Below are 14,282 nucleotides of genomic sequence, written 5' to 3' on the forward strand. Positions count from 1 at the left end.
ATATATTCAGAATCACACAGTTTGGAGACTTCTCAGATTACCTTCATTCATTTAGTTTTATGCATTTTAGGTTCTGTTCTTCCATGCATTTTCATGGTTTGATAGCTTATTTTTTTAAAAAACTTCTGAACAATATTTTATTGCCTGGATCTGCCACACATTATTTATCCATTCTCCTACTGAAAAAACAACTTTATTGCTTCCAAGTTTTGGCAATTATGATAAAGCTGTTAAAAATGTCTGGGTGCTGATCTTTATGTGGACATAAGCTTTCAGCTTATTTGTGTAAATACTCAGGAGCATGACTGTTGGATCGTATGGTGATGGTAGGTTTAATTTTGTAAGAACCTGGCAAACTTTCTTCCAAAATGGCTATACTGTTTTAATTTCCAACCAGCAATGAAGAGTTACTATTGCTTCATATTCTCACTTGCGTTTAAAGTATTTAGTATTTTGGGCTTTGCTCATTCTAATAAGTATGTAGTAGTATTTCACTGTTGTTTTAACTTGCAATTACATAATGATGTGATATTGAGCATCTTTTCAAACGCATATTTTCCATTTGTATATCTTTTTTTTGGTGTCCTGTCTGTTCAAGTCTTTTGCCTATTTTTTAATTGAATCGTTTATTTTTTATTGCTGAGTTTTAAAGATCTTTGAATATTTTGTATAACAGTCCTTTATCAGGTGTGTCTTTTTTTTTTTTTCTTTTTATTATTATTATTATTATACTTTAGGCTCTATGGTACATGTGCGCAACGTGCAGGTAAGTTACATATGTATACATGTGCCATGCTGGTGCGCTGCACCCACCAACTCGTCATCTAGCATTAGGTATATCTCCCAATGCTATCCCTACCACCTCCCCCCACCCCACAACAGTCCCCGAAGTGTGATGTTCCCCTTCCTGTGTCCATGTGTTCTCATTGTTCAATTCCCACCTATGAGTGAGAATATGCAGTGTTTGGTTTTTTGTTCTTGCGATAGTTTACTGAGAATGATGATTTCCAATTTCATCCATGTCCCTACAAAGGACGTGAACTCATCATTTTTTATGGCTGCATAGTATTCCATGGTGTATATGTGCCACATTTTCTTAATCCAGTCTATCATTGTTGGACATTTGGGTTGGTTCCAAGTCTTTGCTATTGTGAATAATGCCGCAATAAACATACCTGTGCATGTGTCTTTATAGCAGCATGATTTATAGTCCTTTGGGTATATACCCAGTAATGGGATGGCTGGGTCAAATGGAATTTCTAGATCTAGATCCCTGAGGAATCCCCACACTGACTTCCACAAGGGTTGAACTAGTTTACAGTCCCACCAACAGTGTAAAAGTGTTCCTATTTCTCCACATCCTCTCCAGCACCTGTTGTTTCCTGACTTTTTAATGATTGCCATTCTAACTGGTGTGAGATGGTATCTCATTGTGGTTTTGATTTGCATTTCTCTGATGGCCAGTGATGGTGAGCATTTTTTCATGTGTTTCTTGGCTGCATAAATGTCTTCTTTTGAGAAGTGTCTGTTCATGTCCTTCGCCCACTTTTTGATGGGGTTGTTTGTTTTTTTCTTGTAAATTTGTTGGAGTTCATTATAGATTCTGGATATTAGCCCTTTGTCAGATGAGTAGGTTGCGAAAATTTTCTCCCATTTTGTAGGTTGCCTGTTCACTCTGATGGTAGTTTCCTTTGCTGTGCAGAAGCTCTTTAGTTTAATTAGATCCCATTTGTCAATTTTGGCTTTTGTTGCCATTGCTTTTGGTGTTTTAGACATGAAGTCCTTGCCCATGCCTATGTCCTGAATGGTATTGCCTAGGTTGTCTTCTAGGGTTTTTATGGTTTTAGGTCTAACATTTAAGTCTTTAATCCATCTTGAATTGATTTTTGTATAAGGTGTAAGGAAGGGATCCAGTTTCAGCTTTCTACATATGGCTAGCCAGTTTTCCCAGCACCATTTATTAAATAGGGAATCCTTTCCCCATTTCTTGTTTTTGTCAGGTTTGTCAAAGATCAGATAGTTGTAGATATGTGGCATTATTTATGACGGCTCTGTTCTGTTCCATTGATCTATATCTCTGTTTTGGTACCAGTACCATGCTGTTTTGGTTACTGTAGCCTTGTAGTATAGTTTGAAGTCAGGTAGCATGATGCCTCCAGCTTTGTTCTTTTGGCTTAGGATTGACTTGGCGATGCGGGCTCTTTTTTGGTTCCATATAAACCTTAAAGTAGTTTTTTCCAATTCTGTGAAGAAAGTCATTGGTAACTTGATGGGGATGGCATTGAATCTGTAAATTACCTTGGGAAGCATGGCCATTTTCATGATATTGATTCTTCCTACCCATGAGCATGGAATGTTATTCCATTTGTTTGTATCCTCTTTTATTTCCTTGAGCAGTGGTTTGTAGTTCTCCTTGAAGAGGCCCTTCACATCCCTTGTAAGTTGGATTCCTAGGTATTTTATTCTCTTTGAAGCAATTGTGAATGGGAGTTCACTCATGATTTGGCTCTCTGTTTGTCTCTTATTGGTGTATAAGAATGCTTGTGATTTTTGTACATTGATTTTGTATCCTGAGACTTTGCTGAAGTTGCTTATCAGCTTAAGGAGATTTTGGGCTGAGACAGTGGGGTTTTCTAGATATACTATCATGTCATCTGCAAACAGGGACAATTTGACTTCCTCTTTTCCTAATTGAATACCCTTTATTTCCTTCTCTTGCCTAATTGCCCTGGCCAGAACTTCCAACACTATGTTGAATAGAAGTGGTGAGAGAGGGCATCCCTGTCTTGTGCCAGTTTTCAAAGGGAATGCTTCCAGTTTTTGCCCATTCAGTATGATATTGGCTGTGGGTTTGTCATAAATAGCTCTTATTATTTTGAGATACGACCCATCAATACCTAATTTATTGAGAGTTTTTAGCATGAAGGGTTGTTGAATTTTGTCAAAGGCCTTTTCTGCATCTATTGAGATAATCATGTGGTTTTTGACTTTGGTTCTGTTTATATGCTGGATTACGTTTATTGATTTGCATATATTGAACCAGCCTTGCATCCCAGGGATGAAGCCCACTTGATCATGGTGGATAAGCTTTTTGATGTGCTGCTGGATTCTGTTTGCCAGTATTTTATTGAGGATTTTTGCATCAATGTTCATCAAGGATATTGGTCTAAAATTCTCTTTTTTTGTTGTGTCTCTGCCAGGCTTTGGTATCAGGATGATGCTGGCCTCATAAAATGAGTTAGGGAGGATTCCCTCTTTTTCTATTGATTGGAATAGTTTCAGAAGGAATGGTACCAGCTCCTCCTTGTACCTCTGGTAGAATTCGGCTGTGAACCCGTCTGGTCCTGGACTTTTTTTGGTTGGTAAGCTATTGATTATTGCCACAATTTCAGCTCCTGTTATTGGTCTATTCAGAGATTCAACTTCTTCCTGGTTTAGTCTTGGGAGGGTGTATGTGTTGAGGAATTTATCCATTTCTTCTAGATTTTCTAGTTTATTTGCGTAGAGGTGTTTGTACTATTCTCTGATGGTAGTTTGTATTTCTGTGGGATCGGTGGTGATATCCCCTTTATCATTTTTTATTGCATCTATTTGATTCTTCTCTCTTTTTTTCTTTATTAATCTTGCTAGCGGTCTATCAATTTTGTTGATCCTTTCAAAAAACCAGCTCCTGGATTCATTGATTTTTTGAAGGGTTTTTTGTGTCTCTATTTCCTTCAGTTCTGCTCTGATTTTAGTTATTTCTTGCCTTCTGCTAGCTTTTGAATGTGTTTGCTCCTGCTTTTCTAGTTCTTTTAATTGTGATGTTAGGATGTCAATTTTGGATCTTTCCTGCTTTCTCTTGTGGGCATTTAGTGCTATAAATTTCCCTCTACACACTGCTTTGAATGCATCCCAGAGATTCTGGTATGTTGTGTCTTGGTTCTCGTTGGTTTCAAAGAACATCTTTATTTCTGCCTTCATTTCGTTATGTACCCAGTAGTCATTCAGGAGCAGGTTGTTCAGTTTCCACGTAGTTGAGTGGTTTTGAGTGAGATTCTTAATCCTGAGTTCTAGCTTGATTGCACTGTGATCTGAGAGATAGTTTGTTATAATTTCTGTTCTTTTACATTTATTGAGGAGAGCTTTACTTCCAAGTACATGGTCAATTTTGGAATAGGTGTGGTGTGGTGCTGAAAAAAATGTATATTCTGTTGATTTGGGGTGGAGAGTTCTGTAGATGTCTATTAGGTCCCCTTGGTGCAGAGCTGAGTTCAGTTCTTGGGTATCCTTGTTGATTTTCTGTTTCGTTGATCTGTCTAATGTTGACAGTGGGGTGTTAAAGTCTCCCATTATTAATGTGTGGGAGTCTAAGTCTCTTTGTAGGTCACTCAGGACTTCCTTTATGAATCTGGGTGCTCCTGTATTGGGTGCATATATATTTAGGATAGTTAGCTCTTCTTGTTGAATTAATCCCTTTACCATTATGTAATGGCCTTCTTTGTCTCTTTTGATCTTTGTTGGTTTAAAGTCTGTTTTATCAGAGACTAGGATTGCAACCCCTGCCTTTTTTTGTTTTCCATTTGCTTGGTAGATCTTCCTCCATCCTTTTATTTTGAGCCTATGTGTGTCTCTGCACGTGAGATGGGTTTCCTGAATACAGCACACTGATGGGTCTTGAGTCTTTATCCAATTTGCCAGTCTGTGTCTTTTAATTGGAGCATTTAGTCCATTTACATTTAAAGTTAATATTGTTATGTGTGAATCTGATCCTGTCATTATGATGTTAGCTGGTTATTTTGCTCGTTAGTTGATGCAGTCTCTTCCTAGTCTCGATGGTCTTTACATTTCAGTATGATTTTGCAGTGGCTGGTACCAGTTGTTCCTTTCCATGTTTAGTGCTTCCTTCAGGAGCTCTTTTAGGGCAGGCCTGGTGGTGACAAAATCTCTTAGCATTTGCTTGTCTGTAAAGTATTTTATTTCTCCTTCACTTATGAAGCTTAGTTTGGCAGGATATGAAATTCTGGGTTGAAAATTCTTTTCTTTAAGAATGTTGAATATTGGCACCCACTCTCTTCTGGCTTGTTGGGTTTCTGCTGAGAGATCCGCTGTTAGTCTGATGGGCTTCCCTTTGATGGTAACCCGACCTTTCTCTCTGGCTGCCCTTAACATTTTTTCCTTCATTTCAACTTTGGTGAATCTGACAATTATGTGTCTTGGAGTTGCTCTTCTCGAGGAGTATCTTTGTGGCGTTCTCTGTATTTCCTGAATCTGAATGTTGGCCTGCCTTGCTAGATTGGGGAAGTTCTCCTGGATAATATCCTGCAGAATGTTTTCCAACTTGTTTCCATTCTCCCCGTCACTTTCAGGTACACCAATCAGACGTAGATTTGGTCCTTTCACATAGTCCCACATTTCTTGGAGGCTTTGCTCGTTTCTTTTTATTCTTTTTTCTCTAAACTTCCCTTCTTGCTTCATTTCATTCATTTCATCTTCCAGGGCTGATACCCTTTCTTCTATTTGATCGCATCGGCTCCTGAGGCTTCTGCATTCTTCACGTAGTTCTCGAGCCTTGGTTTTCAGCTCCATCAGCTCCTTTAAGCACTTCTCTGTATTGGTTATTCTAGTTATACATTCTTCTAAATTTTTTTCAAAGTTTTCAACTTCTTTGCCTTTGGTTTGAATATCCTCCCGTAGCTCGGAGTAATTTGATCGTCTGAAGCCTTCTTCTCTCAGCTCGTCAAAGTCATTCTCCGTCCAGCTTTGTTCCGTTGCTGGTGAGGAACTGCGTTCCTTTGGAGGAGGAGAGGTACTCTGCTTTTTAGAGTTTCCAGTTTTTCTGCTCTGTTTTTTCCCCATCTTTGTGGTTTTATCTACTTTTGGTCTTTGATGATGGTGATGTACAGATGGGTTTTTGGTGTGGATGTCCTTTCTGTTAGTTTTCCTTCTAACAGACAGGACCCTCAGCTGCAGGTCTGTTGGAGTACCTGGCCGGCCGTGTGAGGTGTCAGTCTGCCCCTGCTGGGGGGTGCCTCCCAGTTAGGCTGCTTGGGGGTCAGGGGTCAGGGACCCACTTGAGGAGGCAGTCAGCCCGTTCTCAGATCTCCAGTTGCGTGCTGGGAGAACCACTGCTCTCCTCAAAGCTGTCAGACAGGGACATTTAAGTCTGCAGAGGTTACTGCTGTCTTTTTGTTTGTCTGTGCTCTGCCCCCAGAGGTGGAGCCTACAGAGGCAGGCAGGCCTCCTTGAGCTGTGGTGGGCTCCACCCAGTTCAAGCTTCCAGGCTGCTTTGTTTACCTAAGCGAGCCTGGGCAATGGCGGGCGCCCCTCCCCCAGCCTCGCTGCCGACTTGCTGTTTGATCTCAGACTGCTGTGCTAGCAATCAGTGAGACTCCGTGGGCGTAGGACCCTCTGGGCCAGGTGCGGGCTATACTCTCCTGGGGCACTGTTTCCTAAGCCCGTCGGAAAAGCACAGTATTCGGGTAGGAGTGGCCCGATTTTCCAGGTGCTGTCTGTCACCCCTGGAGAGGGAACTCCCTGACCCCTTGCGCTTCCCGAGTGAGGCAATGCCTCGCCCCTGCTTTGGCTGGCGCACGGTGCACTCACCCACTGACCTGCGCCCACTGTCTGGCACTCCCTCGTGAGATGAACACGGTACCTCAGATGGAAATGCAGAAATCACCCGTCTTCTGCGTCGCTCGCGCTGGGAGCTGTAGACCGGAGCTGTTCCTATTCGGCCATCTTGGCTCCTCCCCCCCAGGTGTGTCTTTTACAAATATTTTCTCCCACTCTCTGGTTTGTTTTCTTGTTCTTTTTCACAGTGTCTTTAACAGAACAGAAGTTTTAAAGTTTGATGAAGACAAAATTTTCCACTTTTTCATGTTGTCTTGCTTTTGGTGTTGTATCTAAAAAGTCATTAACATACCAAAGGTCGTGTAGATTTTCTCTTACATTACTTTCTAGTTTTATAGTTTCTGTTTTATATAACCAATAATACATTTTAAGTTAATTTTTGCGAAGAATATAAAATCTGTGTCTGGACTCAGTTTTTGGCATGTGGGTATAGAGTTGTTCTGCATCATTTGTTGAAAATACCATTTTTTCTGCGTTGAACTGTTTTTCCTGCTTTATAAAAGATCAGTTAACCTATGTTAATGTGAGTTTATTTCTGGGTTTTTTTTTGTAGTTTCCCTGAAATATTGGTTAATTTTTTTGCCTATACCACACTGTCTTGATTACTGAACTTTTTAAGTCTTGAAGTTGGTTGGTATCAGTCCTCTGACCTTGTTCTTTCAATTTTGCGTGATTTTCTGTGTCTCTGTATAAATTTTAAAATCAGTTGGTCGATATCCATGTAAGAACTTGTTAGAATTTTAACTGGAGTGGCAATGAATCTATAGATAATTTGGAAATAACTGACATCTTGATAATATTGAGTCTTCATACTCATGAAAATAAAATATCTCTCTATTTAGTTATTTTTTGGTATATTTTATCATCAGAGTTTGCTTAATATAGAATTTGTACATATTTTGATAGATTTATGCCTGTGATGATGAAGTTTGAATGTCAACATGTCATATCCAGAAATAAATCATTATTTCTGGAAACACTCTCACAGGCATATCCAGAAATAAATCATTATTTCTGGATATGCCTGTGAGAGTGTTTCCGGAAGAGATTCTCTCTCTCTCTCTCTCTCTCTCACTCTCTTTTTCTCTGTGTGTGTGTGTGTGCGTGTGTGTGTGTGTGTGTGTATCTGGAGAACCCTGATGAGTGCAATACAATATCTAACAATACCTAAGTATTTTATTTTGGAGGATACTAATGTATATGGTATTACACTTAAAATTTCAAATTCTACTTCTCTGTTGCTGGTATGTAAGAAAGCAATTGACTTCTGTATATTAACCTTATATTTTGCAATCTTGTGAAAATTATTACTTAGTTTGAGGTAGTTTTTTTGGCAATTCTTTCAGATTTTCTACATAACCAATCACGTCATAAGTGACAAAGACGGTTTTCTTTCTTTCCAACTTACATGAATGTTTTCTTTTCTTGTCATTGCATTAGCTAGGACTTCCAGTATAATGTTCAAAAGGAGTGATGAGAGGGGGAATTGTTGTCTTTTTTCTAATATTAGTGGCAAGGTTTCTCATTTCTCATCAATAAATAGGATGTTTTCTGCATAGTTTTTGTAGATACTATTTACCAAGCTGAAGAAGTTGTTCTCTATTCCTAGTTTTATGAGTTTTTATTGTGAATGTGAGTTGAGTTTTGTCATTTTTTGTATCTGTAGCTATAATCACATAATTTGTCTTTCTTAGCCTTTTAATGTTATGGATTACATTAATTATTATTTGAATATTGAACCAACATTGTCTACCTAGCTTAAATCTCACTTGGTTGTGGTATATAATTTGCTACTATTTTTTTGAGGACTTTTGAATCGATTTTCATGAAAGATATTGGCCTGTAGTTTTCTGTTCTTGTAATGCCTTTGAAGGTAATGCTCACTTCATGCAATGAGTTAGAAAGTAATCCATCTGCATCTGCCTTCTAAAAGAGATTATGGAGAATTAAAATCATTTCTTTATTAAATGTTTGATAGACTAAAGCAATAAACCCATTTAAATCAGGTGCTTTCTGTTTTGAAAGTTTATTAATTATTGATTAACAGATTTAGGATTACTCAGATTTTCTATTTCATTTTATTTGTTTGGCAGATCACTTCTTTAAAAGATTTGACCCATTCATCTGGATTATCAAATTAGTGGGCATAGAGTTGTTCCTAGGATTTCTTTATTATTGTTTTAGTATCCATGGAATTGATAGTGATATCTACTCTATCATGTCTAATACTAGCAATTTGTGACTTCTCTCATTATTTTTTCTACTTATTATGCCTAGAGGACTATCAGTTTTATTAATCTTTACCAGAAAAGCCAGCTTTTTGTTTTTGTGATTTTCTCTATTGATTTCCTCTTTTCAATTTAATTGATGTTTGTTCAATTGATAATGATGTTTCATTTGTAATGCTTTACAAAATGTTATTATTATTTTTTATTTCAATAGGTTTTTGGGGACCAGGTGGTATTTGGTTACATGAATAAATTCTTTAGTGGTTATTTCTGAGATTTTGGTGCACCCATCACCCAAGCAGTGTACACTGTACCTGATGTGTAGTATTTTATCTTGCACGCCTTTCCCAACCTTTTCCTCAAGTGCCAAAGTCCACTGTATCATTTGTATGCATTTGCATCCTCATAGCTTAGCTTACACTTATCAATGAGAACATGCAATGTTTGGTTTTCTATTCCTGAGTTACTTCACTTAGAATAGTGGTCTCCAATTTCATCCACCTTGCTGCAAATGCCATTATTTTATTCCTTTTTATAGCTGAGTAGTGTACCATGGAATACTATATTTAGTACTATATATATGCCACACAAACACACATACATATATATTCTGAGGAGATACCCCGAAGTGGGATTGTATGCACACACACATACAGGTATATTCTGAATAGATACTCAGAAGTGAGTTCGCTGGAACAAATGGTAGCTTTATTTTCAGTTCTGTAAGGAATCTGCATACTGTTTTCTGTAGTAGTTGTACTAGCTTGCATTCCCACCAGCAGTGTAAAAGTGTTCCCTTTTCACCACATCCCTGCCAACATCTATTATTTTTTATTTTTCATTTATTTTTTTTTATTGTGGCCATTCTTGCTGGAGTAAAGTGGAATTGCATTGTGGTTTTGATTTGCATTTCTCTCATAATTAGTGATGTTCAGCTTTTTTTCATATGTTTGTTGGTCATTTGTGTGTCTTTTTTTGAGAATTGCCTATTCATGTCCTTAGCCCACTTTTCGATGGGATTGTTTGTTTCATTCTTGCTGACTTGTTCATTTCTTGAAGATTTTAGATATTAATCCTTTGTTGGATGTATAAATTACAAAGATTTTTCTCCCACTTTCTGGGTTGTCTGTTTACTCTGTTGATTATTTATTTTGCTGTGCAGAAGCTTTTTAGTTAAGTTCCTTCTATTTATTTTTGTTATTGTTGCGTTTGCTTTTGGTTTCTTGTTCATGAAGATTTTGCCTAAGCCAATATCCGGAGGTATTTTTCTAATGTTATCTTCTAGAATTTTTATGATTTCAGGTCTTAGGTTTAAATCTTTGATCCATCTTGAGGTAATTTTTGTATAAAGTGCCAGATAGGGATCCAGTTTCTTTCTTCTATGTGTGGTTTGCTAAGCCTCCCAGCACCATTTGTTGAATAGAGTGTCCTTTCCCCACTTTATATTTTTGGTTGCTTTGTCAAAGATCAGTTGCCTGTAAGTATTTGGCTTTATTTTGGGGTTCTCTATTCATTCCATTGGTGTATAAGCCTGTTTTTATACCTGTACTATGCTGTTTTCGTGACTATGGCCTTATAGTATAGTTTGAAGTCGGGCAATGTGATGCCTTCAGATTTGTTCTTTTTGCTTAGTCTTGCTTTGGTTATGCGGGCTCTTTTCTTGATCCATATGAACTTTATGATTTTTTTCTAGTTCTGTAAAGAATGATGGTGGTATTTTGATGGAAATTCTATTTCCATCAAATCTACAAATTCTATTGTAGATTGCTTTTGGCAGTATAATCATTTTCACAATATTGATTCTACCCATCCATGAGCATGGGATGTGTTTTCATTTGTTTGTGTTGTCTATGACTTTTTTAGGAGTTTTTGTAGTTTTTCTTGTAGAGATCTTTTATGTCCTTGGATAAGTATTTTCCTAAGTATTTTACAATTTTGCAGCTGTTGCAAAAGGGATTGAGTTCTTGATTTGATTCCCAGCTTGGTCACTGTTGATGTATAGCAGGGCTACTGATTTGTGTACATTGATTTAGTACCCTAAAATTTTGTTGAATTTGTTTACTAGTTCCAGGAGTTTTTTGGCTGAGTATTTAGGGTTTTCTAGGTATATGATCATGTCATCAGCAAATAGCAACTGTATGACTTCCTCTTTACTGATTTGGATGCCCTTTATTTCTTTCTCTTGTCTGATTGCTCTGGCTAGGAATTCCAGTACTATGTTGAATATGAGTGATGAAAGTGGGCATCCTTTTCTTGTTCCAGTTATAAGAGGGAATTCTTTCAACTTTTTTTCCTATTCAGTATAATGTTGGCTGTGGGTTTTTCACAGATGGCTTTTATTGTCTTAAGTTATGTCCCATTTATGCCTATTTTGCTGAGGATTTTAATCATAAAGGGATGCTGGATTTTCTCAAATGCTTTTTCTGCATCTATTGAGATGATCATGTGATTTTTGTTTTTAATTCTGTTTATGTGGTGTGTCACATTAATTGACTTGTGGAATGTAAACTATCCCTGCATCCCTAGTATAAAACTCGCTTGATCATGATGGATTATCTTTTTGATATGCTGTTGCATTTGGTTAACTAGTATATTGTTTAGAATTTTTGCATCTATGTTCATCAGGGATATTGGTTTGTAGTTTCCTTTTTCGGAGGGTATGTATGTTCTTTCCTGGTTTTGGTATTAGGGTGATACTGGCTTCATAGAATGATTGAAGGAGGATTCCCTCTTCCTCTGTCTTTTGGAATAATGTCCATAGGATTGGTACAAATTCTTCTTTCAATGCCTGATAGAATTTAGCTGTGAATCTATCTGGTATTGGATTTCTTTTTTTTTTTTTTGTGGCAATTTTTTAAGTTACCATTTCAATCTTGCTGCTTGTCGTTGGTCTGTTCAGAGTTTCTATTTTTTCCTGGTTTAATCTAGGATTTTATATTTCCAGAAAATTGTCCATCTCCTCTAGGTTTCCTAGCTTATGCAGGTAAAGGTGTTCATAGGAGCCTTGAATGGTCTTTTATATTTCTGTGGTATCAGTTTTAATATCTCCCATGTTGTTTGTAATTGAGTGTATTGGAATCTTCTCTGCTTTTTTCATGGTTAATATTGCTAATGGCCTATCAAATTTATTTATCTTTTCAAATAACCAGTTTTTTGTTTCATTTACATTTTGTTTTTGTTTGTTTGTTTCAATTTTATTTAGTTCTGCTCTGATAATGGTTACTTCTTTTCTTCTGCTGGGTTTGGGTTTGGTTTGTTTTTGTTTCCCTAGCTCCTTGAGGTATGACCTCAGATTGTCTATTTGTGCTCTTTCAAACTTTTTGATGTAGGCATTTAATGCTATGAACTTTTAGCACCACCCTTTCTGTATCCCAGCTGTTTTGATAGGTTGTGTCACTATTATCATTCAGTTTAAAGAAATTTTTAATTTCCACTTTGACATCATTGTTGACCTGATGATCATTCAGTGGCAGGTTATTTAATTTCCATGTATTTTTTATGGTTTTGAGGGTTCCTTTTGAAGTTGATTTCCAATTTTATTCCCTGTGGTCTCAGAGAGTACTTGCTATGATTTTTATTTTTTTAAATTTGTTGAGACTTGTTTTGTGGCCTATTATATGATCTGTCTTGGAGAATGTTCCATGCGCTGATGAATAGAATAGAATGTATATTCTGTAGTTGTTGGGTACAATGGCCTGTAAATATCTGTTAAGTTCATTTGTTCTAGGGTATGGTATAAGTCCATTGTTTCTTTGTTGACTTTCTGTATTGATGACCTGTCTAGTGCTGTCAGTGGAGTATTGAAGTCCTCCACTATTACTGTGTTGCCGTCTATCTCATTTCTTAGGTCTAGTAGAAATCATTTTATAAATTTGGGAGTTCCAGTGTTAGCTGCATATATATTTAAAATTGTGATATTTTTCTGTTGGACTAGTCCTTTTATCATTGTATTATGTCCGTCTTTGTCTTTTTTAACAGCTGTTGCTTTAAAGTTGGCTTTGTCTGATGTAAGAATAGCTACTCCCATTCGCTTTTGGTGTCCCTTTGCATGAAATATCCTTTTACACCCCTTCAAGTTTATGTGAGTCATTATGTCCTTATGTTAGGTGAGCCTCTTGAAGATAGCAGATACTTGTTTGGTGAATTCTTATCCATTTCTCCATTCTGTATATTTTAAGTGGAGCATTTAGGCTATTTACATTCAACATTAGTATTGAGATGTAAGGTACTATTATATTTATCATGCTATTTGTTGCTTGTATACATTGCTTTTTATTGTGTTGTCATTTTATAGGTCCTGTGAGAGTTACACTTTAAGGAAATTCAATGTTTATATATTTTAAGGATTTGTTTCAAGATTTAGAGCTCTTTTTAGCAGTTCTTGTGATGCTGGCTTGGTAGTGGAGAATTCTCTCAGTATTTGTTTGTCCAAAAAGGACTGTATGTTTTCGTCGTTTATGAATCTCAGTTTCACTAGATACAAAATTCTTGGCTGATAATTTTTTTTAAAGTGGCTAAAAATAGGATCCCAGTCCTTTCTCGTTTGTAGGGTTTCTGCTGAGACATCTGCAGTTAATATGGTAGGTTTTTCTTTATAGGTTACCTTATAGTTTTGCCTCACAGCTCTTAAGATTCTTTCCTGCATCTTAACTTTAGATAACCTGATGAGTATGTGCCTAGGTGATGATCTTTTTGCAGTGATTTCCCAGTTTTTCTTTAAGCTTCTTGTATTTGCATGTCTAGCTCTCCAGCAAGGCCAGGGAAGTTTTCCTCAAATAGTCCCTCAAATATATTTTCCGAACTTTTAGATTTCTCTGAGATTGGTGTTCTAAGAATACCAATTATTCTTAGTTTTGGTTGTTTAACAAAATCTCAAACTTCTTGGAGGCTTTGTTCATTTTTTAAAAATGTTTTTTTTTTTTGTCTTTTTTGGACTGGGTATATTCAAAAGCCTTGTCTTTGAGCTCTTAAGTTTTTTCTTCTACCTGTTCGATTCTATTGCTGAGGCTTTCCAGTGCATTTTTTAACTCTCTGTGTGTCCTTCATTTCCAGAAGTCATGATTTTATTTTATTTACACTAGCTATTTCATTGGAGATTTTTCCACTCTTATCTTATTGTTTTTTTTCTTTTATTTCTTTAAGTTGGACTTCTTTCTCTGGTGCCTCCTTGATTGCCTTAATAGTTGACCTTCTGAATTCTTTTTCTCACAATCCAGAGATTTCATCATGGTTTGGATCTATTGCTGGTGAGCTAGTGTAAACTTTTGGGGTTGTTAAGAACCTTGTTTTGTCTTATTATGAGAACTTTTTATTTTATTTTCTCTCATTTGGGTAGACTATGTCAGAGGGACCACCTGGGACTCAAAGGCTGCTGTTCAGATTCTTTTTTCCCACGGGGTGCTCCGTTGATGTTGTGCTCTCCATTTTCCCTACAGATTGGGT

The sequence above is a fragment of the Pongo pygmaeus genome, chromosome X, assembly GCF_028885625.2.
Source record: "Pongo pygmaeus isolate AG05252 chromosome X, NHGRI_mPonPyg2-v2.0_pri, whole genome shotgun sequence".
Classification (NCBI taxonomy): Eukaryota; Metazoa; Chordata; class Mammalia; order Primates; family Hominidae; genus Pongo; species Pongo pygmaeus.